This window comes from Triticum aestivum, unplaced genomic scaffold (assembly GCF_018294505.1).
Source record: "Triticum aestivum cultivar Chinese Spring unplaced genomic scaffold, IWGSC CS RefSeq v2.1 scaffold4B_scf_1981, whole genome shotgun sequence".
Lineage (NCBI taxonomy): Eukaryota > Viridiplantae > Streptophyta > Magnoliopsida > Poales > Poaceae > Triticum > Triticum aestivum.
In genome coordinates this window covers 1,226,774-1,254,530 of record NW_025225098.1, presented here as the reverse complement: position 1 = coordinate 1,254,530, position 27,757 = coordinate 1,226,774, and positions in this window count along the sequence as shown.

The following is a 27,757-nucleotide window of genomic DNA, read 5'->3' as shown; positions in this document are numbered from 1 at the left end:
CATCCTGGTAGGCCCGCTGAGCACAACGAAGAGAAAATACCTGGTCAGAGCTCCACCGCTCCACCTCGTAGTGATGCAAGTCATCGATCGGTGCACTGTCAAGCCCCCAAGTGACTAGGTCGCTGTTTTTTGACACATGGCAGCCACTTCCTATGGAAATCACCGGCAAATGACACCCGTCCAGCGGCGTGTCAAGCAGACAGATAAGATGGTGGCAGAATGCTACCTCTTGAGCACTGCGTTGGATTTCCCTGAAGAGGGGAGGATGATGCAGTAAAGTAGCGTAAGTATTTCCCTCAGTTTTTGAGAACCAAGGTATCAATCCAGTAGGAGACCACGCACAAGTCCCTCGTACCTACACAAAATGATAGCAACTCGCAACCAACGCTTAGGGGATGTCAATCCCTTCACGGTCACTTACGAGAGTGAGATCTGATAGAGATAATATTTTTGGTATTTTTGATAGATAGATGCAAAGTAAAAATAAAAGGTAAAGTAAAAACAAAGCAAGTAAATAAAGTGATATAGATTGATATGATGAGAATAGACCCGGGGGTCAGAGGTTTCACTAGTGGGTTCTCTCAAGAGCATAAGTATTCTGCGGTGGGTGAACAAATTACTGTTGAGCAATTGACAGAATTGAGCATAGTTATGAGTATATCTAGGCAATGATCATGTATATAGGCATCACATCCAAAACAAGTAGATCGAAACGATTCTGCATCTACTACTATTACTCCACTCATCGACCGATATCTAGCATGCATCTAGAGTATTAAGTAAAAATAGAGTAACGCCGTAAGCAAGATGACATGATGTAGAGCGATAAATTCATGGAATATGATAAAAAACCCATCTTGTTATCCTCGATGGCAACAATACAATACGTGCCTTGCAACTCTTTCTGTCACTGAGTACGGACACCGCAAGATTGAACCCAAAGCTAAGCACTTCTCCCATTGCAAGAACTACCAATCTAATTGGCCAAACCAAAAAGATAATTCGAAGAGACTTGCAAAGATAACTCAATCATACATAAAAGAATTCAGAGAAGAATCAAATATTTTCCATATATAATACTGGATCATAAACCCACAATTCATTGGTCTCAACAAACAAACTGCAAAAAGAAGATTACAACGAATAGATCTCCACGAGAGAGGGGGAGAACATTGTATTGAGATCCAAAAAGAGAGAAGAAGCCATCTAGCTACTAGCTATGGACCCGAAGGTCTGAAGTAAACTACTCACACTTCATCGGAGGGGCTATGGTGATGATGTAGAAGCCCTCCACGGTGGATGCCCCCTCCGGCGGAGCTCCGGAACAGGCCCCAAGATGGGATCTCGTGGATACAGATGGTTGAGGTGGTGGAATTAGGTTTTTGGCTCTTGTTCTGATTGTTCGGGGGTACGTAGGTATATATAGGAGGAAGGATTACGTTGGTGGAGCTCCGAGGGGTCCACGAGGTAGGGGACGCGCCTAATGGGGGCGCCCTCCACCCTCGTGACCTCCTCGGGCACTGCTTGGAGTAGGGTCCAAGTCTCCTGGGTCACGTTCGGTTGGGAAATCACGATCCCGAAGGTTTCATTCCGTTTGGACTCCGTTTGATATTCTATTTATTCGAAATACTGAAAAAGGAAAAAAATAGCAATTCTGGGCTGGGCCTGCAGTTAATAGGTTAGTCCCAAAAGTAATATAAAAGTGGAAAGTAAAGCCCAATATAGTCCAAAACAGTAGATAAAGTAACATGGAGCAATCAAAAATTATAGATACGTTGGAGATGTATCAAGCATCCCCAAGCTTAATTCATGCTCGTCCTCGAGTAGGTAAATGATAAAAAAGAATTTTTGATGCGGAGTGATACTTTGGCATAATTTCAATGTAAATCTTCTTAATTGTGAATATTCAGATCCGAAAGACTCAAGACAAAAGTTCATATTGACACAAAAATAATAAAACTTCAAGCATACTAATCAAAGCAATCATGTCTTCTCAAAATAACATGGCAAAAGAAAGTTCATCCCTACAAAATCATATAGTTAGGCTATGCTTCATTTTCGTCACACAAAGGTGTTCCCAACTTCTATACCCCTGATGACAAGCCAAGCAATTGTTTCATACTTAAATAATCACAAACTTTTTCAACCTTCACGGAATACATGAGCGTGAGCCATGGATATAGCACTATGGGTGGAATAGAATATGATGATGGGGATTGTGTGGAGAAGACAAAAAAGGAGAAAGTCTCACATCAACTAGGCGTATCAACGGGCTATGGAGATGCCCATCAATAGATATCTATGTGAGTGAGTAGGGATTGCCATGCAACGGATGCACTAGAGCTATGAATGCTCAACAAAAGAAAACTAGTTGGTGTGCATCCAACTTGCTTGCTCATGAAGACCTAGGGCATTTGAGGAAGCCCATCGTAGGAATATACAAGCCAAGTTCTATAATGAAAAATTTCCACTAGTACGAAAAAGACACCTTATGAGACTCACTACATGAGGAACAAGGTGCTACTTTGAAGCACAATATATGAGACTCACTACATGAAGAACAAGGTGCTACTTTGAACCACAATTGTGGAAAAAGAGATAGTAGCATTGCCCCCTTTTTTGGGCCTTTCTTTTTTTTCTTTTTGGCCTTTCTCTCTCTTTTTTTTACTTGGGCAATGCTCTAATAATGATGATCATCACACTTCTATTGATTACAACACAAGGATTACAACTCGAAACTTAGAACAAGATATGACTCTATATGAATGCCTCTGGCGGTGTACTGGGATGGTGCAATGAATCAAGAGTGACATGTATGGAAAATAATGCATGGTGGCTTTGCCACAAATACGATGTCAACTACAAGATCAGGCAATGGCAATATGACAAAAGTAATGTATGTCATGATGATGATGGTGGAAGTTGCATGGCAATATATCTCGGAATGGCTATGGAAATGCCATGATAGGTAGGTATGGTGGCTGTTTTGAGAAACATATAAGGAGGTTTATGTGTGATAGAGCGTATCGTATCACGGGGTTTTGATGCGCCGGCGAAGTTTGCGCCAACTCTCAAGGCGAGAAAGGGCAATGCACGGTACCGGAGAGGCTAGCAAAGGCGGAAAGGTGAGAGTGCGTATAATCCATGGACTCAACATTAGTCAAAAGAACTCATATACTTATTGCAAAAATTTAGAAGCCATCAAAAATTCAAGTACTACACAGATGCTCCTAGGGGGATAGATTGGTAGGAAAAGACCATCGCTCGTCCCTGACCGCCACTCTTAAGGATGCACAAGCCAGGTACACTTCATGTTTCAAATTTGTTACACAACTTTAACCATACGTGCATGCTACGGGACTTGCAAACTTCAACACAAGTATTTATCAAATTCATAATCACCCAACTAGCCTCACTTTGATATTATCACCTCCATATCTCAAAACAATTATCAAGCATCAAACTTATCTTAGTATTCAATTCACTCAAAAGAAAGTTTCACATATCTTGAACACCAAGTATATTAACATTAAGCAAATTACCATGCTATTAAAGAATCTAAAAATAATCTAAGTGAAGCATGAATATCAAAAGTTTCTTTAAAACAAATCCACCACCGTTCTCTAAAAGATCTAAGTGAAGTGCTAGATCAAAAAATATCATTCTCAAAAGGTATAAGTGAAGCACAATGAGCAAAACTATCAAGCTCAAAAGATATAAGTGAAGCACATAGAGTATTCTAACAAATTCCAATTCATGTGTGCAGCAAGGATGATTGTGGTAGACTAACAAGCAAAGAGACAAATAATACAAGACGCTCCAAGCAAAACACATATCATGTTGGTGAATAAAAATATAGCTCCAAGTAAATTACCGATGGAAGTGGACGAAAGAGGGGATGCCTTCCGGGGCATCCCCAAACTTTGACTTTTTGGTGTCCTTGGATTATCTTGGGGGTGCCATGGGCATCCCCAAGCTTAGTCTCTTGCCACTCCTTGTTCCGTAATCCATCAAAAGAATTCACCCAAAACTTGAAAACTTAACAACACAAAACTCAACAGAAATCTTGTGAGCTCCGTTAGAGAAAGAAAACAAAAGACTACTTCAAGGTACTGTAATGAACTCATTCTTTATTTATATTGGTGTTAAACCTACTGTATTACAACTTCCCTATGGTTCATAGACTGAATTACTAGCCATAGATGCATTGAAATAAGCAAACAACACACGAAAAACAGAATCTGTCAAAAACAGAACAGTCTGTAGAAATCTGTAACTAACGCAAACTTCTGGAACTCTAAAAATTCTACCAAAATAGGAAGTCCTGGAAAATTTGTTTATTGATCAGCAGCAAAAAGAATCAACGCAAAATCACTTTCCTGTCATTTATCATAACTAAATTAGTGCGCGCAAAGTTTCTGTTTTTCAGCAGAATCAAATCAACTATCATCGTAGGTTATCCTATAGGTCCTACTTTGCACAAACACTAACTAAAACATAAAACCACATCCAAACAGAAGGTAGATGGATTATTTATTCCTAAATAGAAGCAAAAACAAAAAAACACAAAAAAATTGGGTTGCCTCCCAAAAAGCGCTATCGTTTAACGCCCTTAGCTAGGCATAAAAGCAAGGATAGATCTAGGTATTTCCATCTTTGGTAGGCAATCCATAGGTGGCTCTCATGATAGATTCATATGGTAATTTTATTTTTTACTAGGGAAGTGTTCCATACCATTCTTTAAGGGAAATTGGAATCTAATATTCCCTTCCTTCATATCAATAATTGCACCAATCGTTCTAAGGAAAGGATTATGCAGTAAAGTAGCGTAAGTATTTCCCTCAGTTTTTGAGAACCAAGGTAACAATCCAGTAGGAGACCACGCACAAGTCCCTTGTACCTACACAAAATGATAGCAACTCGCAACCAACGCTTAGGGGATGTCAATCCCTTCACGGTCACTTACGAAAGTGAGATCTGGTAGAGATAATATTTTTGGTATTTTTGATAGATAGATGCAAAGTAAAAATAAAAGGTAAAGTAAAAACAAAGCAAGTAAATAAAGTGATATAGATTGATATGATGAGAATAGACCCGGGGTCCATAGGTTTCACTAGTGGCTTCTCTCAAGAGCATAAGTATTCTGCGGTGGGTGAACAAATTACTGTTGAGCAATTGACACAATTGAGCATAGTTATGAGTATATCTAGGCAATGATCATGTATATAGGCATCACATCCAAAACAAGTAGATTGAAACGATTCTGCATCTACTACTATTACTCCACTCATCGACCGCTATCCAGCATGCATCTAGAGTATTAAGTAAAAACAGAGTAACGCCGTAAGCATGACATGATGTAGAGGGATAAATTCATGCAATGTGATAAAAACCCCATCTTGTTATCCTCGATTGAAACAATACAATACATGCCTTGCAACTCTTTCTATCACTGAGTAAGGACACCGCAAGATTGAACCCAAAGCTAAGCACTTCTCCCATTGCAAGAACTACCAATCTAGTTGGCCAAACCAAAAAGATAATTCGAAGAGACTTGCAAAGATAACTCAATCATACATAAAAGAATTCAGAGAAGAATCAAATATTTTCCATAGATAATACTGGATCATAAACCCACAATGCATCGGTCTCAACAAACACACCGCAAAAAGAATATTACATCGAATAGATCTCCACGAGAGAGGGGGAGAACATTGTATTGAGATCCAAAAAGAGAGAAGAAGCCATCTAGCTACTAGGTATGGACCCGAAGGTCTGAAGTAAACTACTCACACTTCATCGGAGGGGCTATGGTGATGATGTAGAAGCCCGCCATGGTGGATGCCCCCTCCGACGGAGCTCCGGAACAGGCCCCAAGATGGGACCTTGTGGATACAGAAGGTTGCGGTGGTGGAATTAGGTTTTTGGCTCCTGTTCTGATCGTTCGGGGGTACGTAGGTATATATAGGAGGAAGGAGTACGTCGGTGGAGCTCCAAGGGGCCCATGAGGTAGGGGGCACGCCCAGGGGGGTGCCCTCCACCCTCGTGACCTCCTCGGGCACTGCTTGGAGTAGGGTCCAAGTCTCCTGGGTCACGTTCGGTTGGAAAATCACGATCCCGAAGGTTTCATTCCATTTGGACTCCGTTTGATATTCTGTTTCTTCGAAATACCGAGAAATGGAAAAAATAGCAATTCTGGGCTGGGCCTGTGGTTAATAGATTAGTCCCAAAAGTAATATAAAAGTGGAAAGTAAAGCCCAATATAGTCCAAAACAGTAGATAAAGTAGCTTGGAGCAATCAAAAATTATAGATACCTTGGAGACGTATCACAGAACAGCCCGGCAAGGCTTGCGGGGAACCCCATGATGTGACACTAAGTGGCACATTAAATGCACTCTGCCCTGCCTGTAGAGTTAGGTATGATAGCACTGTTTGCTATCTAATCAGGGCGCAATGACTGATTTGCCATTCTGGTGACCCCTTGAGCTATAAAAGGAGACCCCTGGCAACCATAGAAAGGATTCGGACCCCTGTACACTCATATGCACATAGTTGCCCCCGCCCCAAGGCAACCTTGCTGGGCTAGAGCACTGCATTTCCACCACTATCCACTGTCAATCCAAAAAAGCAGGAGTAGGGTTTTACGCCTCGTGGCGGCCCGAACCTAGGTAAAAACTGCCCACGTGATCTCTGTCGTGCTACGCGACGTTCTCCGCTCTTTGTGCAACATGCTCATCCCCCCTGCCGAACCACAAGGGGATCATGGCCCCATAGGTGGTCGTGGTTTCCCACGACATCTTTGACGCGACAAGTAGGGGGAAGCACTTGCGTGAACCTGAGAAGCGTACACAGTGTGTCACCTTCATCGTCATTTTCTTCATCGACGGCTCGATCGCCTATGGCGCCCAATGTCGGTGCAACAGACCCAGGGCCTGTTGCCCCGACTGTGCACAGGAACAAGATCAGGATTGAAGCACTAGAAGAGACGAACAAGAGACCAAGAGATACTACACACCAACCAGTAGATCGTAAGGATCCAAGACCAAGACAGAGGAGCCGGATATCATCAAGAGAGAAATCTCCGTTGCCCGGCAGGCGAGCCCGGCAAGGGGAGAGGCCACCCTCAGAAGGAGGTGACCAAGGCGTCCCGGCAGGGCCTGCCAGGACTCTTGGAGACCAAATTACTTCACCAACTACACCACCTCGACCCACATCGGCAATCAATGCAGTGTCAAAACGCAGAGTGATTGAGCGGCAACCATTCGCCATATGGCGGCCACTTCCTACCAAGGAAACCCACAGATGACACCCGTCAAATGACGTGTCAAGCAAGCAGGTGTGGAACTGGCGAATTAGCCCAGCAAGCCTTGCCGGGCAACCAACAAAGTGACACTAAGCGGTGATTAAATGCGCACTATCAGCCTGCAGAGTTAGGTATGATAGCACTGTTTTCTATCAGATCAGTGTCTAATGACTAAATTGCAACTGTGGTGACCCCTTAACCTATAAAAGGAGGCCCATGGCAACCATAGAAGGGGTTGGCGAGGTTGGAAAGCTAGACCACTCGCTCCCTCGTACGCGCGTAGTCGCCGTCGCCCCGTGGCAACACTTGCCGGGCAAGTGTACTATGCACCACCACCACCTTTCCACCATCAATCCACCAAAGCAGGATTAGGGTTTTATACCTCACTGCGGCCCAAACCTGGGTAAAACTGCCCATGCGATCTCTACCGCGCTGCCCCGCGTTGGTATGCTCTTTGTGCAACGCGACTCCCCCCTGCTAAACCAGCAAGGGGCCGTCCAGGTCCCATAGGTAGCCATGTTTTCCCGTGACATCTTTGGCGTGTCAGGTAGGGGGATCGCTTGCGCGAACCTGAAGACGTAAGCAGCATGTCATCTTCATCGCCATCCGCATCTTCGATGGCACCATCGACCATGGCGCCCAAGAAGAAATCAGCTTCTTCGTCTCATCCATCAACCTTGAAGGCTCCGCTACTCACGGTCCCCAACGCTGCGGGGAGCACGGAGACGCGCGAGGCCGCGGACACTGTTGAATGTGGTCAGAGAATGTGGCACCACCACCATTCTCCCTGCGGCGAAAGCAAGAGCAAGAGATACCAAATGAGGACAACATCAGCAACACCTCGACGGCCTCACTCCGCTCGCCGACAGGCACATCCACAGCGATAGTGCTCAGTCTAGGATGAGCCACTGCCTCTGACCCTCCCTGCCGCGGGTGTGACCACTGCGCATGCGCTTTCCCCAGGGTGGGTTGTACAAGCTAATGCACCCAATGGAGCTGATGGCCCTTGAGCACCTCCGCCTCCCCACCCAGCTACCCAGGTGGTTGCACCTTAACGGAGGGGGCGCAGTGCTAACGCCGCTGGCTCCATCAGGAGTCGAGCGACGACGCGATTGACTTCATCATCATCTATGCCGAGCACGACCTCGGAGGCTATAGCGTGGGCTCAGCTACTGCTGACGTTTCCACTAGCAGCCGACTAGATGGACGAATAGCGTGCCACCATCCAAAGTCTGCTCGGTTTCGCCAAAGCTGAGGGCTCACGACGAGCTGCCCCGCTGCGGCCTTCCCAAGCAACGGCAACGGACCATGTTGTTGCCGACACGGGCGCGAAGAAATCAAGACCCCAATGACGTTTGGATGGCCTCTTCTGACCCTCGAGCGCGTCCAGGCCGACGGCAAACCCCGGAAGATAGGCGATGGGAAGATGTGTGCGTCATCGAGCAATGCCACGACAACCTCCTCCGAGCCAATGAGCGCGACGGCCCCCACATCGACGAGCCCACTCTCAGTGTTGTCGGGCCCCTTCCCTTCAAGGTTGGCTGCCCTGCCTACACCCATGATCTGCGGCAAGTCTATTGGCCGTCCGTTCGCACATCCAGAGATACCTGAGAAGTACGATGGGAGGCTGAACCCGACAGAGTTCCTGAGCATCTACACCATCGTTGTTCAGGCTGCCAGGGGAAGAGATGAGAAGGTGTTCGCTAACTACTTCCCGTTGTCCCTCAAGTCCAATGTGAGGTCTTAGCTAATGCACCTGCTGGAGAACTCTATTTCGTCATAGGCAGACATGTGCCACGAGTTCATCGGCGCTTTCACCGATGGCCACCAAAAGCTGGGCCGTCCCAGTGATCTGTAGCTTCTACAACAGAGGGAAGGAGAAACCCTCCGTAAGTATTTACAGAGATTCAGCAAAGTTCATAGAAATATTCCAAATATCCATCCGGCAGCTGTGATAGCTACCTTCCAGTCCTATGTGTGCAACCGCCAGATCCGTTCTAAGATGAACATGCGGTTGCATAAGACTGTGGAGCAGCTGTACACCCTAGTGTATAAGTGTTCTTGGATGGAGGAAGGGAGGAAGTTGCCCAGAGAGGAAGATTGCATTGAAGTTGATTCGGAGGAGGATGATGAATCCACCAGTCAGAAGAATGCTAAGAAGCATAGTAAGAAGCGGAGGGATAAGGAAGTGTTGACTATTGAAGGGTTAGGCACCCAAAGTAGCTGCAAGATCGCCAAGATGAGGCCCCTCTCAAAGAGGTTGCGGTGTGTGCTGATTGCCGGGAAGCTGCAGCTGCAGAGAAGGCTGGGAAGGGCGATGGGCCATACTGCAAGATCCATTGGACCAAAGTCCATGACCTCCAGGAGTGCTATCAGGTTGAGCAGTTGGTCAAGAGATAGAGAGCAGAATATGAAAAGCGTGATAAAGAGAAGGGTCAGAATGTCGCTGGTGGTAAGGGCCTAGGTGAAGGAGCAAATCGCCCCGGCAAGCCATTTCGAAATAAAGGAAACCTGCCAGAGACCAGGAGAAGGAAGTTTGTGGTGATGAGAGTGATAAGGGGATGAAGAAGCAACTAGTGAGCAGGAGTTTCAGAAGCCCACGGATGCCCTGTGTGTTGACGGGGTTGCATCTTTTCACGCCTCCCATCGCGAACTCAAGCGGTGGGAATGAGAAGTCAATGCCGTGGAGCTAGCGCTAGAGGCCCGGAAGCCACTCAAATGGTCCCGTACACCCATCATCTTTGACGAAGAGGACCATCCTAGCCGTACCACTATGGTAGGTTGCTTGCCTTTGTTGGTTTCTCCAACAATTCGCAACCTCAAGGTCACAAAGATGTTGGTGGACGGTGGGGCCGGACTGAACCTGATTTCTCCAGCAGTAATTAGTAAGCTTCAGATAGCAGAGGAAGAACTAGAGGTTACATGCATGTTTCAAGGAGTCAACCCTGGAAGGGGTCATCCTAAAGGGAAGATTATGTTGCCAGTAACATTTGGGGAGAGCTTAATTACCGGACTGAGAAGATTGTGTTTGACGTAGTTGATCTCCCCCTACCATACAAAGGGATCCTTGGACGCCTGGCCTTGGCTAAATTCATGGCGGCATCCCACTATGCCTAAAACACCCTGAAGATGCCTGGACCACTGGGAGTCCACACCATCCCATCAGATGAGAAAGATGCTATCATTTGTGTGGACAAGATGTACCGGGACGCGGTCGCATCAGAGGTAGCAACGACTGCAGTTCCCGCCCAGGAAAACAAAGGAAAGAAACAGGATTGTAGGACCTCCAGCAAAGAGTCCGGGAAGCGTGCCCCCTCCAAGTGCACGACATCCGTTGATGACGTGCCGGAGTGTTCCAACAGTAAGAGATCCAAGGTTGCTGCTCCACAAGTGAAAAAGGTCTCGGTAGGGTTGGCTGGTGTTGATGGTACTTTCACCATCAGCGCCACCCTGGATGAAAAGTAGGAAAGCACGCTTGTTGCCTTTCTGTGGGCCAATATCAATGTGTTTGCTTGGAAACCATCTGATATCCCCGGTGTTCCCAGTGAGGTAATCGAGCACCACCTTTCTGTTTGCCCACACGCCAGACCTGTTAAGCAGAAAGTTCGGAAGCAGGCCTTGGAGAGGTAGCAGTTTATTGCAGAAGAGATCAAGAAGCTTCAGGCAACTGGTTTGGTTAGGGGAGTGCTACATCCCACTTGGCTGGCAAACCCAGTGGTGGTCCGTAAGGCAAATGGGAAGTGGAGGCTGTGCATTGACTTCACAGATCTCAACAAGGATTGCCCAAAGGACCCGTTTCCCTTGTCACGTATTGATCAGATAGTGGATTCCATTTCAGGTTGTGATTTGCTCTCATTTCTGGATGCCTATTCTGGATACCACCACATCTTCATGTCCAAATAAGACGAAGCGAAGATGTCATTCATCTCACCATGTGGTACGTACTGCTTTATCAGCGTGCCATTCAGATGAAAGAGTATCAGATCCACCTTTGCAAGGGCAGTACATATTGGTTTTGAACCTCAGCTGCACAGAAACATTGAGGCTTATATGGATGACACTATGGTCAAAACCAATACAGAGCAACTCTCATTCAGGATTTGGAGGAGACGTTTGCAAATCTACTCAAGATCAACTTGAAGCTAAACCTAGAGAAGTGTGTGTTTGGCGTCCCCTCTGGAAAGTTGCATGGATACTTTCTATCCCACTGGTGGATCGAAGCAAATCCCGACAAGATCAAGGCCATTGAGCAGATCCAAGTGCCAAGGACAGTCAAAGAAGTGAGGCGCGTGACGTGATGTGTTTTTGCACTCAATAGATTCATCTCCAAGTCTGCCGAGCGTGCCCTGCCATTCTTCATGATTTTGAAGAAGGCAAGTCCCATGAAGTGGACCCCTGAAGTAGACGCAGCTTTGCAAGAATTGAAAAGTCCTCTGTGGCTACCCTGGTTGCACCCGAACCCCAGGAGTCGTTGTTGCTATACTTTGCGGCAACCAACCAAGTGGTTAGTGCAGCCTTGGTAGCGTAGCGAGAAGTGCATGAGAAAGAGAGTGAGCAAGGGCCGGCAGGACCAGATAAGGATCAGAATAGCTTCAAGCACGACAATGATGACAATCCCAAGGACCTGTCAAGGAAGAGAGTGGTGCAGCGCCTAGTGTACTTCGTCAGCTCCCTGTTATAGGGGGCTAGGTCGAGAAACTCAGGCATGCAAAAGGTGATCTTTGACCTCATCATGGCCTCAAGGAAACTGCGCCACTAATTCCAAGCCCATGAGATCATGGTTGTTACTCATTTCCCGTTGCAACGGATACTCCGAAACCTAGAGGCTACCGGCAGAACAGTGGAGTGGGCTTTGGAGCTATCCAGCTTTTGTCTGAGGTTTGAGAGCACATCAACTGTCCAGACAAAGGTGTTGGCAGAGTTTATTGCAGAATGGATGCCAACCCCTGATGAGGAAATGACAGAGACAACTATCCCCGGCAATGAATCCCCCCAAGAATGGATTATGTATTTTGATGGTGCCTTTTACCTGCAAGGTGTGGGGGCTGGCGTGCTTCTCGTTGCCACCTCCGGGGAGCACTTGAAGTACATCGTCCAGATGCATTTTGCACGGGAAGAAGCAACCAACAATACAGCAGAATATGAAGGTCTCCTTGTCGGACTCAGAATTGCAGCAGAATTGGGAGTTAAGAAGCTGATCATTCGAGGAGATTCACAGCTAGTGGTGAGGCAAGTTAACAAGGATTATCAAAGTCAATTGATGGAGGCATATGTCGAGGAAGTGAGAAGATTGGAGGAGCACTTTGACAGATAACAAACAGAGCACGTACCCCCGTGCGAAAAACAGCATAGCTGATCATATGTTAAAGTGTGCTGCACAGAAGCTTCTTGTGGAACCATGGACTTTTGTTCTCCGTCTTACTCAGCCCTTCGTATCCCCAGCGACAATGGCCCGGAAGAGGAGAAAGTTGGACACCGGAAAGCCTCTCCTGGTAGAGTCGTCCGCTCTCGGCAGAGACCTACCGGAAACAACTCCTCGCAGCCTGCCGGACCGCCCCCTCTAGCCGGGTCCATGAACCCCCCGTATGAGGCTGGTGCTCCAGCAGCAGAGGAGGTGCCGCGAGTCCTTGTTGCTGAGCCACAGGATCCAACTTGGAAAAGGCCCATTATCCGCTTTCTCCAAACCAGAGAGCTTCCCAGCGATCAAGAGGAAGCTGAAAGAGTAGCCCGGAGGGCCAGTATGTATCAGTTTATTGATGACACTCTATACAGAAGGAGTCCCAATGGTGTGAAATTGAAGTGTGTCTGTCCGGAAGAAGGAAAGGAACTGCTGGCTGAGATACACAAAGGAATGTGCGGCTCCCACATTGCATCAAGGGCGTTATTTGGGAAAGCATTCTGGCAAGGATTCTATTGGCCCACAGACCTCCAAGATGTGGTCGAGATAGTCACTAAGTGTGAAGTCTGTCAGTTCCATTCCAAGAAAACCCACCTTCCTGCCCAAGCGCTTCATACAATCCTTCTATCATGGCCATTGTCGGTCTGGGGGCTCGATATCCTCGGCCCTACCCCCAAGAAATCAGGGTCTTTTAATTCTTGTTCGTTGCCATTGACATGTTTACAAAGTGGCCGGAAGTGAGTGCTGTGAGAAAGGTGATTGCTCGATCAGCTATCAAGTTCTTGAAAGATCTAGTTTGTTGTTTTGGAGTTCTGACAAGGATCATCACTGACAACGGCACCCAGTTCATGAGCCGCGCGTTCATGCAATATGTTCATGCCCTCAGATGCAAGATCTCATTTGCCTTTGTGGCACATCCCCGGAGCAATGGACAAGTTGAGAGCGTGAATGCTGAAGTGCTACGCGGACTCAAGACAAGAACCTTTGATACGAAGCACGGCAGGCAGTGGATCGAGGAGCTACCGGTGGTTCTATGGTCCCTAAAAACGACACCAAACCGATCTAACGGGCAGACTCCCTTCTCCCTGGTCTATGGGGCAGAAGCAGTTGTCCCCACAGAACTCATTTATGGGTCGCCTTGAGTACTTGCTTACGATGAAATCATGTAAGATCACCACTGGCGTGACGACGTTGTGCTACTCAAGGAGAACCATCTTCGGGCTGCTACGCATGCTGCACGCTATCAGCAAGCCCCGTGTCGCTATCATAGCCGCATGGTTCATTCCCGATGTTTTGGGGTAGGTGACCTTGTCCTTAGGCGTGTTCAGTCCGCCAAGGGTACACACAAGTTGTTACCGAAGTGGGAAGGCCCTTACCAGGTAGTACGAGTCATCAGACTCAACGCAGTCCATCTGGAGATCGAAGATGGAACTCTGTTGCAAAACTCATGGAATATTGAGCATCTCCGCAAAGTTCTACCCGTAAGGCACGAGGCTACCGGGCCTTGCCTAGTAACCACCCATTTGTACAGGCCTTGCCTCAGTTGCATGTAACCCCTTGTACAAAGTTGGGGCGATGACCCTGTGCAAGAGAAAATAAAGAAGAGCTGTAGGGGGGGCAACCTAGATTGCATGCATGCATGAGCATTCCAGATCACTGCATAAGCATTTTTCATGAGCATATGCATATAGATATGATCACATCCTACATTCATTCTCATCTGCATGAAGCTGCAGGTTCTTGCTATGGACTTGGCTTAGACAAGGAGTTGAGAAGATTGCCCGACACCGCGATCCCGGCAAGCCAAATAGATAAGTTCTACCTCTTGTCCATTCATGTTCTATAAGTTATAACTTGTGCATTTAGGAAACCTCGCCAATCCTTCTATACTTAGGTGCTCCCGTTCCTGACCTGAACGCTGCTTCAGTCAGGGTGGTCGTAGTTGCCTTTGATAAAATGAAGTTAGCGGGGTGCTGGCCCCTCTGTCTGTAACCCGGTAGATGAGGTTCTTCGGCAGACAAAAAGGGGACCGGCAGGATATACTGCCGGGACAAACTTGTTTATTTACACTAAAGAGGTACCTCACCTCTACATGGACATATACATGCGCGAGTCCCCGGCAAGGTTCATCTTTTTCATTAACATGCTGATACAAGTGCAAGCATTATAGAACACAAGCATGGACATGAGAGATTACATTATTTGAATTAAAATTTGGCAAGTGCCTACAAGTTAAAGATTGAAAAAAGATAACTGCTCCGTAAACCCCTCTTCCTGTCTCTCTCATCCCAGGTAGTGCGGCGGGAAGAGAAGAATACGGGCAACGCGCCGGCGCAACGCCTCCCCATCCTCGTCAGGAGATGACGGGCACAGCCTGACAAGACCGGGAGTGGCAAGGTTGCAAAGAAGGAAGGCGTGCGGAGCACCTCGATGGCCCCTGGTCACTTCTCCTGGGATCCGAAAGGAGAGCTCTAGTATAGGCACCGGCAGAGGAAGACACCGCGGCCCAGCCAGAAGCCCCACGGGGGAAATGGAAGCACCAAGAGGACGAGCCCTTTCCTAGCAACCGCAAGAAACAGTGATGACGGCACTGGGAAAAGGGGGGAAAAGCCAGACAGACGGGCAGCAGGTCGCCAGTACGAGACAAACACGTCGATGCAGACGTGCTCCTACTAGACGGCATGCCTCCCGTCTTCTCCTTCTCCCCTAGCTTCGCTTTCGTCAACGCCATCCCGAGGGGGGACCATGGCTCTGATCCGGCACCCCCTCCAGAGAGACGACGAACAGCCAAGGGGCGAGAGGCACGCCGCTCCCCTCCTTGGCGGGCAGGAAGGCACGCTCCTCATCAACATCAACTCCAGCTCCAAGGAGAGGGGTTGTACTGGGATTTCCAATGATCCCGAGCCCCTCACCTTGGACTTGGACCAAGCTCAGTCTCCGAGCGCTAACACCTTTGCTCGGCATCATCAACCCAAAGCTAGATCCTGGAGGCCATCCCCGAGCTCCCACTTCCGGCTTATTCAAGATGGAGCAAGACAAAAGAGGAGGAGGATGCAATTGGATGCTCCGCTCCTCCCCCGCTCTTCCTTTTATATGCAAACGGGAGACTGGGGGGTGGATCCGCAACGGGCGACCACTGCCCTCCTCCACCAGTTCAAGGAAGCCGGGCCCTCGCCATTATGCTCTCCCGCGCCGGGCACCTCTGTTACCTACCCCGCGTGATGCATGCGGCATACGTGGCTAAGGATAAGTGCGTGGAGGGAAGAGTGAATTGGCAGTTTCTACCCCGTGCGTTAAATTCATTCACGGGCCATTACTGGATTGGCCCCACCACTATTGGCTTTGCACTACGCACGGGGAAACCGGAAACAGGCCCAAAATCAAGACTAATGAAGAAGCAAATAAGATCTCGAGGAGACCAGCCTCTTCAGCAGCACTGCCTGTGCACTTGTTAGGCCCTACCCCGACGATGCTCGACAGTGTGTTCAGGGCGGGCCCGGGGGCTTCTATCGGTGGAACAGACCCAGGGCCTATTACCCTAACTGTGCACAGGTAAAAGATCAGGATTGAAGCAATAGAACAGATGAACAAGAGACCAAGAGATTCAGAACACCAACCAGCAGATAAAAGGATCCAAGACCAAGACAGAGGAGCCAGATATCATCAAGAGGGAACCCTCCCTTGCCCAGCAGGAGAGCCCGGCAAGGGGCGAGGCCACCCCCAGAAGGAGGTGACCAAGCCATCCCAATAGGGCCTGCCGGGACTCCACCTTGACCCATGTCGGTGATCAGTGCGGTGTCAAACTGTAGAGTGATTAAGTGGCAACCATTCGCCACATGGCGGCCACTTCCTACCAAGGAAACCCGTAGATGACACCTGTCAAATGATGTGTCAAGCAAGCAGGTGTGGAGCTGGCGAATTAGCCTGACAAGCTTTGCTGGGCAACTAACAACGTGACACTAAGCAGCGCATTCAATGCGCACTGTCACCCTGCAGGGTTAGGTATGATAACATTGTTTGCTATCATATCAGTGTCTAATGACTAATTGCCACTGTGGTGACCTCTTAACCTATAAGAGGAGGCCCATGGCAACCATACAAGGGGTTGGCGAGGTTGGAAAGTTAGACCACTCGCTCCCCCGTACACGCGTAGTCGTTGTCGCCCCGTGGCAACCCTTGTCCAGCAAGTGTACTATGCACCACCACCACCTTTCCACCATCAATCCACCAAAGCAGGAGTAGGGTTTTACGCCTCACGGCGGCCCGAACCTGGGTAAAACTGCCCGTGTGATCTCTGCTGCGCTGCCCCGCATTAGTCTGCTCTTTGTGCAACACGACTCCCCCCACCGAACCAGCAAGGGGTCGTCCAGGTCCCATAGGTGGTCATGTTTCACGACAACCAAGAAGAAGCCCGGTACTACAGCCCATCCATCCACCTCGAAGGCCCAATCGCACGCGGCTGCCGACATCGCGGGGGATACAAGAATGCACGGGGATGTGGACACCGCGGGGGACATGGTTGGCACAGGAGGCGCTTTCACCACCTCTCCTACGGCTGAAATGGGAGCCAAAGACACTAGACAAGGACAACAACAATAGCACCCCAACAGCAACGCTCCACAAGGTACGGGTGGAGAGATAATTCCGTCTGCACCCCTTTGCCTAGCCAATGGGCACAGTCACAACAACGACACTCGCTCTAGGGCGAATCACAACTCTCCGGTTGCTCCCGCCGCGGGCGTGACCGCATGGCATGCACCTCCCTCGGAACAAGCTTGCCTAGCCACTGTGACCAACAGAGCCACTGGTCCTCAAGCACCTCCACCTCGTCACCTCACCATCCTAGCGACTGACTCATAGCAACGAGAACATGGCACAGCCACTACCGGCACCATCTCGAGTCGGGTGATGTTATGATCTACATCATCATCCATGCCAAGAACAGCTTCGGAGGCCATGGAGCGGGATCAGCTATTGTTGAGGTTTAAACCGGCAGCCGATCAGATGGATGAGTGGAGAGCCACCATTCAAAATCTGATTGGTTTCGCTGAGGTAGGACAATCATAGTGAGCTAGCCCTCCACGGCCTCCCCAGGTGAAGACAACAACCCGCACAGCTGGCCTTGCCGAAGGGGCCGCCTCCGTGGTGCATTTCCCTTCGCAGCAGCCTGTGCAGGGGCCATGACCGGAGCCACACAATCAAGAACACGACGATGTCTCGACGGCTTCGTCTGACCGTCAAGCGCGTCAAGGCGAACGGCAAGGCCTGAAGGGCGGGCAACGGGAAGGTGCGGTGTCGCCATCGCGACACCATGATACCCACCTCCAGTCCGATAGGCGCGACGGGCCCAACATCGATGATCCCGCATGCGGCAAAGGTGGGTGCCTGCCTTTCGAGGTTGGTGCCTGCCTTCACATGTGAGTTGCGCTAGGTCCGTTGGCCGTCCTCTTGCATGTTTAAGCCAGAAATACGAGGGAAGTGTGATGGGAGACTAAACCTGGCAGAGTTCTTGAGCATCTACACCATCGCTGTTCAAGCTGCCGGGGGAAGAGACAAGAAGGTGTTCGCCAATTACTTCCCTTTGGCACTCGAGCCAAATGTGAGGTCTTGGTTAATGCACCTGTCGGAGAACTCCATTTCGACTTGGGCTGATCTATGCCACGAGTTCATTGGCACCTCCATGAGTGGCCATCAAGAACCAGGGTGGCCCAGTGACTTGCAGCCCCTCTCGCAGAAGGAAGGAGAGACTCTGCACAAGTACATGCAAAGGTTTAGCAGAGTACACAGAAACATCCCGGACATCCACCCGGCGGTTGTGGTAGCTGTGTTCCAGTCCAACATGCGTAATCATCGGATACGTGCCAAGATGAACGTTCGATTTCCCCAGGCTGTGAAGGTGCTTTACACTCTAGTGGATAAGTGTGCTCGAGTAGAGGAGGGGAGGTGACTCCCCGGAGAAGAGGATGGCGTCGACATCGACCCAGACGATGATGACGAGGCCACAAGTCAGAAGAACAAGAACAAGAAGCGCAATGAGAGGCGCAAGGATAAGGTAGTGATGACCATTGAAGGATCGGGCACAACTAGTACTAGCAAGAAGGCAAATACCTTGGCTCTCGACAAGGAAGTTGCCACATGCGCTGATTGCCCGGAAGCCGCGATTGCCGAGAAGGCTGTGAAAGGTGATGGGCCGTACAACAAGATCCATCGGACCAAGGGACACGATCTCCAGGAGTGTCATCAGGTTGAGGAGCTCGTCAAGCAGTAGAGGGCTGAATATTAGAAGCGTGATAAGGAAAAAGTTCAAGGAGGCACTGGCAGGAAGGGCCGAGGCAGCAGAGCAAGCCGCCCCAACAAGGTTCCTCAGGATCAAGGGAACCCCGCCAGAGGCCATAAGAAGGAGGATTGCAATGATGAGAGTGATGGAGGGGATGAGGAGGAAACCAGCAAGCAGTAGGTCCAGAAAGCCACTAACGCCCTGTGCATTGACGAGGGCGCACCTTTGCACTCCTCTCACCGCCAAGTTAAACAGTGGGTGCATGCACTCAATGCCGTGGAGCCAGCGCCAGATTCTCGAAAGCCTCTCCAGTGGCCCCGCACGCCCATCATCTTTGACGAAGTGGATAACCCCGACCACACCACTGCGATAGGGTGCTTGCCGTTGTTGACAAATTACTACATATTTTGTTTTTTATGTGTTGTCTACTTATTTGATGAATCTCTGGGAAGTATCGGGGGGTATGAACCATGGAAAATTTGGAATACAGTAGATATTACACCAATATAAATGGAGAATGAGTTCACAACAGTACCAGAAAGTTGGAATACAGTAGATATTACACCGATATAAATAAAGAATGAGTTCACAACAGTACCTCGGGTGGCTTGTGGGCCTCTCGGGCAACCTCTGTAAGTGAGACCGATGCCAAAAATTCTGATAAATACTCAAACCTCTGAAAAGAACCCTAGATTGAAAGTTCCGCCTTTGCAAGCCTCTGTAACCACAAAAAAGCAATCCAGGCCATCTTCGGCACCCCGCCCGAGGGGGCCATCATCACCGGAGACCATGGAGGAGGAACACGGAGGGGGCCATCATCACCATGGAGGCCAAGGACCAGAGGGAGAACCTCTCTCCATCTTGGGGGAGGCCATGGAGGAGGAAGCACAAGGGGGAGACTCTCTCCCCCTCTCTCTCGGTGGCGCCGGAGTGCCGCCGGGGGAACCATCGCCGCGGTGATCGTCTTCATCAACATCACCATCTTCATCCCCTTCCTCATCTCTTTTAAGTGGTACACTTTCCCGCACCGCAGTATAATCCCCTACTTGAACATGGTGCTTTATGCCACATATTATGATCCAATGATGTGTTTCCATCCTATGATGTTTTGAGTAGATTTCTTTTGTCTTTTGGGTTGATTAATGATCTTGATTGGTTTGAATTGTATGTTTTATACTGGTGCTGTCCTATGGTGCCCTCCATGCCGCGCACATGTGAGGGATTCCCGCTATAGGGTGTTGCAGTACGTTCATTACTTGCTTATAGTGGGTTGCTAGAGTGACAGAAGCTTAAACCCGAGTATGGGGGTTGTTGTGTATGGGATGAAGGGGACTTGATACTTTAATACTATGGTTGGGTTTTACCTTAATGATCTTTAGTAGTTGCGGATGCTTGCTAGAGTTCCAATCATAAGGTCATATGATCCTAGTAGAGAAAGTATGTTAGCTAATGCCTCTCCCTCATATGAAATTGCAATAATGATTACCAATCTTGTTAACAATTGCCTAGGATAATTCTGCACACCGATCCTTCTGTATTCCACACTCGATATTTGTAATATTGTGATATATCCTAACTTTCTTATAAAATCACTAATTTTTATAGTTTGGTTCTCCGATATCATGCAAAGCTATCCTCTTCATACTCACAACGTAGTTTTATTTCTCGTTTCTAGATGGAAGCAAACGTTTGGTGTACGTAGAGTCGTATCAGTGGCAGATAGGACTTGAGAAAATATTGATCTTACCTTTAGCTCCTTGTGGGTTCGACACTGCATACATATCACTTCCCCCTTTAGAAATTGCTATGATGATTCCTTGCACTTGGTGATTATCAAGTTCTTTTCTGGCGCCGTTGCCGGGGAGTAATAGCGTGGGGTTCATATTCTCGTGCGTGCTTATTTGCTTTCTTCACTAAGTAGTTTGTGTTTCCTCTTTTGTTTTTGTTTTCTTTAGTTGTGGGTGAAACAAACAAAAAAATTAAAGAATGAAAATACAAAAAAATCACTTGCCTCTTATGCCTAAACTTTTTCAAAAAGAGAAGTGATTAGAAGTTATGCATTGGAGAAGTGAGGGTCGACCTTGAACACTTGTGTTCATGCTCATGGAAACAATGTATAATTGTTCATGGAAGTTTCTAAAAAATAATTATCCCCTTGTATATATCCATTGTATCATAAAAATAATGTGCCAAGTTTTGGTTTTAGGATGTTTAAATTGCTTCTTTGGTATGTGCAACAGAAAAAAACAGAAATTATTGCTGTAGTAATTGAATTTACCTTTTTTTACTGGACCGTCATAAAATGTTGAAATTTTTAAACAATACATCTATGCAATGTTTTTAGGTCTTCCTATTTTTTTTACAATTTTTAGAGTTACAAAAGTATATAAAATTTCCAGATTGCTACAGACTGTCCTGTTTTTGACAGATTCTGTTTTCTATGTGTTCTTCGCTTATTTTGATGAATCTATGGGTTGTATCGGGGGGTATGAACCATGGTGAAGTTTGAATACAATAGATATAATGCTAATATGAAATTGGAATGAGTTTACAACAGTACCTAAAGGTAGTGATTTGATTTATTATACTAATGGATCTCACAAGGTTTTTTGTTAAGTTTTTTGTGGATGAAGTGTTCGAAGATCGAGGAGTTATAGATATGAGAAGAATTAGGAGAGGCAAGAGCTCAAGCTCATGGATGCCCAAGGAACACCAATTAAATATTTCAAGGATACTCAAGCATCTAAGCTTGGCGATGCCCCGCTTGGCATCCCATCTTTCTTCTTCAACAATTATTGGTATACCTTGGTTTTGATTTTGTTCACATGATATGTGTCTTTTATGTTTTTTTATTTTCCTTTATGGAGCATGCTAGAATCTGATAGTTCTTCATTGATTTATAGAATGCTTCTTGCGCTTCACTTAAATCTTTTGAGTATGGCTTCATAGAATGCTATTTGTGCTTCACTTAAATCTTCTGAGTATGGCTTTATAGAATGCTTCGTGTGCTTCACTTATATATTTTGAGCTTGGATATTGGTCAATCCATAATAATTGTAGAATTCTCTATGAACTTCACTTATATCTTTTAGAGTGTAAATAAGATTATCATCCAAATTGGGCTTGGAAGAGTATCATTAAAATATCATGCCTAGCTAAAAAGGCATTAAACAAAAGCGCTTGTTGGGAGACAACTCAATATTTACCCTTGCTGTTTTTGTGTGCTCTCATGATTATTCTACCGTAGAAATCGTGTTTTGTAGCGTTTGTTTCAATAAAGTTCCAAGTAAGACCTTTGGGATGATCTATGGTGATAGTTGATTTGATCTTGCTAAAAAACAGAAACTTTTGTACCCATTGCCAGAATTTTAAAAAATCACAGAAGAGTGATTTTGCTCTAACTATTTTACAGAAGGTTGATATGCAAATTTCCTAGGTTTTCCTAATTTTTCAGAATTTTCGGACTAGAAGAAGTATGGTTTTTATTCATTTCACTATAGACTGTTCTGTTTATGACAGATTCTGTTTTCAATGCATAGTTTGCTTGTTTTCCAGTTTCTATGGCTTATATTGCTCAATATAAATCGTAGAAATGATATGGTACAGTAGGCATTGCACGAGAACAATTATGAATCTCATCTTGACAGTACCAAAGTGAATGATTTGTATTTCTCATACTAACTCATCTCATGAAGTTCCTTTAAGTTTTGTGTGATTGAAGTTTTCAAGTGTTGGGTGAGATATCGATATGAGGAGAATAAGGAGTGACAAGACCCTAAGTTTGGGATGCACAAGGCACCCCAAGATAAAATTCAAGGAAGATACAAGCAATTAAGCTTGGGGAGGCCCCGGAAGGCACCCCTGTTTCGTCTTCAAAGTTATCTGTAAACCTTACTTGGAGCTATATTTTTATCCGTCACATGATATGTGTTTTGCTTGGAGCGTATTTTCATTTTACTAGCTGATTGAATAAAACCATTGGGTCTGAAATCTTGAATGAGAGAGATGTTGGGGAACGTTGCAGAAAATTAAAATTTTCCTACGGTTTCACCAAGATCCATCTATGACTTCATCTAAGCAACGAGTCAAGGGAGTGAGTTTTCATCTACATACCAGTTGTAGATCGCGTGCAGAAGCGTTCAAGGGAAGGGTGATGATGGAGTCGTACTCGACGTGATTCAGATCACCGATGACCAAGTGCCGAACGGATAGCACCTCCGCGTTCAACACACATACGGGACGGACGACGTCTCCTCTATCTTGATCCAGCAAGGAGGAAGGAGAGGTTGAGGAAGACAGCTCCAACGGCAGCACAACGCGTGGTGTTGGTGGAGAAGCAGCACTCCGGCAGGGCTTCACCAAGCTCGTGACGGAGGAGGAGAGGTGTTGGGGAGGGGAGGGGCTGCGCCTTGGGTTATGTGTTGCAGCCCTCCCCTCACCCCTCTATTTATAGGGGAAGGGGCAAGGGGGGCCGGCCCCTCTAGATGGGATCTAGAGGGGGGGCGGCGGCCAGGGAGGGGGGACTTGCCCCCCAAGCAAAGGGGGCGCCCCCTCTAGGGTTCCCCCCAACCCTAGGCGCATGGGCCCAAGGGGGGGGGGGGCGCCCAGCCCTCCAGGGGCTGGTGCCCTACCCCACACGGCCCATGTGGCCCACTAAGAGGGGCGGCCCCTCCCGGTGGACCCCCGGAACCCCTCTGGTGGCCCTGGTACAATACCGATATGCCCCCGAAACTTTCCGGTGTCCGCATGACAACTTCCCATATATAAATCTTTACCTTCGGACCCTTCCAGAACTCCTTGTGACGTCCGGGATCTCATCCGGGACTCCGAACAACATTCGGTAATCACATACAAGTCTTCCTAATAACCCTAGCGTCACCGAACCTTAAGTGTGTAGACCCTACGGGTTCGGGAGACACACAGACATGACCGAGACGGCTCTCCGGTCAATAACCAATAGCGGGATCTGGATACCCATGTTGGCTCCCACATGCTCCTTGATGATGTCATTGGATGAACCACGATGTCGAGGATTCAAGCAACCCCATATACTATTCCCTTTGTCAATCGGTACATTACAAGCCCGAGACTCGATCGTCGGTATCCCAATACCTCGTTCAGTCTCATTACCGGCAAGTCACTTTACTCGTACCATAATGCATGATCCCGTGACCAAACACTTGGTCACTTTGAGCTCATTATTATGATGCATTACCGAGTGGGCCCAGAGATACCTCTCCGTCATACGGAGTGACAAATCCCAGTCTCGATCCGTGTCAACCCAACAGAAACTTTCGGAGATACCTGTAGTGCACCTTTATAGTCACCCAGTTACGTTGTGACGTTTGGTACACCCAAAGCACTCCTACGGTATCCGGGAGTTACACGATCTCATGGTCTAAGGAAGAGATACTTGACATTGGAAAAGCTCTAGCAAAACAAACTACACCATCTTGTGCTATGCTTAGGATTGGGTCTTGTCCATCACATCATTCTCCTAATGATGTGATCCCGTTGTCAACGACATCTAATGTCCATAGTCAGGAAACCATGACTATCTGTTGACCAACCAGCTAGTCAACTAGAGGCTTACTAGGGACGTATTGGGGTCTATGTATTCACACATGTATTAGGATTTCCGGGTAATACAATTATAGCATGAATAAAAGACAATTATCATGAACAAGGAAATATAATAATAATGCTTCTATTATTGCCTCTAGGGCATATTTCCAACAAGAGAGTCCTCACATGGCCATTTAACTACTTGACTACTCATTGATCTTCACTTATATATTTTTGGGAGTAGTTTTGTCATTTTCTCTCATGCTTCACTTATATCCTATGAGTAAATGGTTGATTGAATTGAATATAGTAAGTATAGGTGGTAAAATTTATTGTAAGTTAGCAAACACCCTATTGGTCACTTGAACAATTCAAGAAAGAATATTGAAGGAAAAGAGATTTCACATATAAATATACTATTTTGGACATCTTCTATTATTGTGAGCCCCATTAATTATTTTCAAACTTGAGCAAATTCGTTGAAGTTGGACAAGGAAGATAACTTAATGAGTTGTGTTGACTACATTTGCATAGAGGTTATCTTGTTATGGATCCTCCAACATGTGGTGCTTGCTTAGGATCTTTTGCTAGCCAAAATTTTGTACTAAGTAGAGATACTACTTGTGCATCCAAACACTTAAACCCCATTTCATGCCATGAGTGTCCACCATATCTCCCTATGGATTGAATAAGATCCTTCAAGTAAGTTGTCATCGGTGCAAAAAAGCAATAAAAATTGCTCCTAAATATGTATGATCTTTTATTGTAAGGGAAAATAAGCGTTGTACGATCTTGTGATGGTAAAGAAATACAAGTGACGAACTACATAATAAAGGTTGCTATCACAAAGGGAAATACAACGTGACATTCCTTTGCATTAAGTATTTGCACATCCAAAAATTAAAAAGCGCAGGACAACCTCTGCTTCCCTCTGCGAAGCGCCTATCTTTTACTTTCATGTATTTACTTTTATGCAAGAGTCAATAGTATTCCTTCTTATTCCAACCTCATGTATTCTTTAGTTGGCGATCATTATGTGGTGGGGAAAGATCCAAGCATATATGGCCATTCAAATATATTTGATCATGAATTATTATTGTTGAAAATTATTTATATGGTAAATAAGTTGGGAGGCAAAACATTAAGCCCCTATCTTTATTTGTGTTCGGTGGTTGCTATTTGTTCAAAAAATATGCTTTGAGTGTTAGCAATCATGGAGGACTATATGATAGTTGAGTATGTGGGATTTTCTAAATAAAAGCTCTTACATCGAACTTTCCTGAAAGTAAGATGAATTCCAATTGTTTGGTGACTGAGAACATAGTGTGATAATTCTCAAGAAACTTTATGGTCTATGGTTTAACATGTGAATAGCTTGTTACTTGATCATGAGAAGTTTTATGAGATGAGCTACTGTTTATGATATATACTGATGCTAGAAAAAGTGTTTGGTACTATCATTGATCAAATTTATGCACTATGGTAGCATTCACACTTCATACATTATTTATTTTATCATTTACCTACTCGAGGATGAGTAGGAATTAAGCTTCGGGATGATGATACGTCTCTAATGTATCTATAATTTATGAAGTATTCATGCCATGTTTACAACAATTTTATATGGTTTTGGTATGATTTGACTAGAACCAACCCGGTCTGACGTTGTTTTCAGCAAAACTACCGTCGTGTCGTTTTTTGTGCAGAAATAAAAGTTCTTGGAATGGGCTGAAAATTTACGGAGATTTTTATGCACCAAAAGAGACCCTCGAAGGACCGGAGCCAGGCCAAGAAGTGACCGAGGTGGCCACAAGCCGTCGGGACGCTCCCTGGGGGTAGGGCACGCCCTACGGCTTGTGGGCCCCTCGGGCACCCTCTTGACATGAGACCGGTGCCAAAAATTATTATAAATACCCAAACCTCTGAAAATAACCCTAGCTTGGAAGTTCCGCCGCCGCAAGCCTTTGTAGCGATGCAAAATCAATCTAGGCCCTCATCGGCACCCTGCAGGAGGGGGCCATCATCACCGAAGGCCATGGAGGAGGAACCCGGACGGGGCCATCACTGGTACAATGACGTGCTATACACACGGTTTTTAACCCCTTTCAGCAATGATGTTTGGAACCATCGCCAAGTGAGTGTGGGCGATAGGGGGGTCCTTCCCACACGATCCAGAAACCGTCAGGGATAGGCCCTCCTAGCACACAAGCTGGCTCGTGTGTGACCGGGCGAGGCATCAAAACCCAATTGTTTCCGTTCATATGTACATCCCACCCGGTGAATCCCAGAAAAACATTTCCGCTCGTATGTATATCACACACAGTTTTGTGTGTGGAAACGTTTGTGCAAGGTGGCCTAACGCAAACAGTTCTCTGCCGGAAGCCGTGTGTGATGTTTAGTTGATCGAACACGCCTACTTTCTCGAAACCGTGCATGTTGTTTGAGTTCATCACCCACGGTGTTGTCTGAGTAACCGTCTGCAATAGAAAACCCCAATAAGCAGGGTAATTAGCCTATTATTGATAATCCATGTACTAATCAATTTGATATTTCTTATATAAACACACCAGATATTTCATATGCGTATAAAAGCAACCAGGATTGTCACATCCCTAGTCTGGTATGACTTAGACTAGCTAGCCATTTGTGCATCATATTTAAATTTCATTTAAATTTGAAATGAGGATTGGTGGAACCCTCAGAATCATTTTTGAAAATGACCCAAATAAAAATTTCTCCAAAAGGGTCCAAGAAAATGCTCATGTTGCTCTCTGAAAATATTGGACAGAGATATAAATCGAACCAATATTTTTAGGAGCTCATGGATATTTATTTTGGGCATTTGGTATTAATGGATAAATATTTGCATTGGAAATATATTAGTTATATATATTAATATATGTCCAAAAATTATGCCATTTATAAAGTAGCTCTGGATTAGTATAACTAGCTTCCATAAAAAAATGGCATAAGTAAATAAATTGATTTAGTATTATTACTAAATCAAAACAAATGTCAGAAAATTTAGAAAAAGAAATAAAACAGGAAAACCTTACCTGGGCTTCTGCCTGGCGCCTCTGGCCCAGCAGCAGCAGGCCGGCCCAGCCAGCAGGCGGCCCAACCCGCCTCCTCCTCTGTCGTCTTCGTCCTCGACAGAGGGAGGGGAGCGTGCCCGGCGCGCACGCGCGCCACCGCGCCACGCCACCAGCCTCC